The sequence below is a fragment of the Arachis duranensis genome, chromosome 5, assembly GCF_000817695.3.
Source record: "Arachis duranensis cultivar V14167 chromosome 5, aradu.V14167.gnm2.J7QH, whole genome shotgun sequence".
In the NCBI taxonomy this organism is placed as follows: domain Eukaryota; kingdom Viridiplantae; phylum Streptophyta; class Magnoliopsida; order Fabales; family Fabaceae; genus Arachis; species Arachis duranensis.
In genome coordinates, this window is record NC_029776.3 from 94,822,378 (window position 1) to 94,824,149 (window position 1,772).

Below are 1,772 nucleotides of genomic sequence, written 5' to 3' on the forward strand. Positions count from 1 at the left end.
CCAAGGCTCGGAAGAGTCTTCTGTCCCTCATTAAATAACTCGTAGAAGTAGCTCTTCCACCTTTCATTAATCTTCTCCTCTTGAGCCAACACCTCTCCATCCTTATCCTTTATGCACTTAACCTGATCCAAATCTCTCGTTCTTCTTTCCCGGCTCTTTGCAATTCTATATATACCTTTTTCTCCTTCTTTCGTGTCCAAAGACTGGTAGAGACCCTCATATGCTCTTGTTCTTGCTTCACTTACCGCCACTTTTGTCTCTTTCTTAACCGCCTTATATTTTTCCCAGTTATCTGCATTGCGGCATAAAGACCACTCTTTAAAGCATTCTCTTTTTATCTTTATCTTTTCTTGTATACTCCCATTCCACCACCAGGACTCCTTGTCTCTTGGTCCTATTCCTTTAGATTCACCAAAACTTTCTTTTGCTGTTCTTCTAATAACTTCTGCCATCTCCCTCCACATCTCTTCCGCGCTTCCATTCCCATCCCACCTTGCCTCTTCTCCTACCCGTCTTAGGAAGCTTCTTTGTTCCTCACCTTTCATCCGCCACCACCTCGTCCTTGGGTTCTTCGTATGATGTCTTTTCCTCAACTTTTGCTCAACGCGAAAATCCATGACGAGCACCCTATGTTGTGTTGTCAAACTCTCTCCCGGGATAATTTTACAGTTAATGCAAAATTTCCGGTCGACTCTCCTCAACAAGAAGAAGTCGATTTGAGAGCTTGTCATGCCACTCTTATAGGTTATAAGATGTTCGTCTCTCTTTTTAAAACATGTATTTGCGATGAGAAGATCAAAAGTTGAGGAAAAGTCCAAAATAGTTTTACCCTCGGCATTGATCACCCCGAAACCATGGCCTCCGTGAATACTCCCATATCCAGTCACTTCTCTCCCAACATGGCCATTTAAATCTCCTCCTAAAAAAAATCTTATCTCCCAAAGGTATGCCTTGAACCAAACTCTCTAGATCCTCCCAAAACCTTATCTTGTGTTGTTCATCCGAACCCACTTGCGGTGCATAGGCGCTAATCACATGAAAAGCACCTCCCTCCACCACAAGTTTGATAGAAATGATCCGATCTCCCACCCTCTTAACATCCACTACGTCCTTCTTCCACTGCTTATCCACAATTATTCCAACTCCATCGCAGCGGCTCTTGCTTTGACACCGTACTCGAGCCATACGGCGCGTTACTTCCGGGTAACGACCTAGCTTTAGCGCAATAATGTCTTTGATTCATGTCATGGGGGGTTCGGCTATATTTTTACGTTGGTTGCCGAAGACCTAACACAACCCTCCTCCTTTATCCGGGCTTGGGACCGGCTATGTACCGCAAGTGTAACATAGGCGGAGTTGTATACATAGACACTAATCAAAATATTTTAAACATAAAAGAAAAAATCTAAATATAATGACAAAACCAACTTAACGACAAAATAAATTAATCTAATATCAATTAACTCTAACTTAATCAATCCATGGTACTCTGAATAATATATAACATCATTTGATTCTAAATCTATGGAAATTTGGTTGGAAACTTGATTGAAACAAAATTTCACCTGACATTATTGTACAAATTAGACTGCTAAAAATGCAATTTTCTTTAGAATTTGACAGGTAACTTGACAGAGATAGAGGCACATTTTCTCATGACAACTAGAATTAGAGACCATGTTATCTATGTTATCTTTTGAATGGATAGACTCTTAAGTCTAAAGTGACGCGTACAATGGACTTGTTTAGTAAAACAACAGAAGACTACGAGG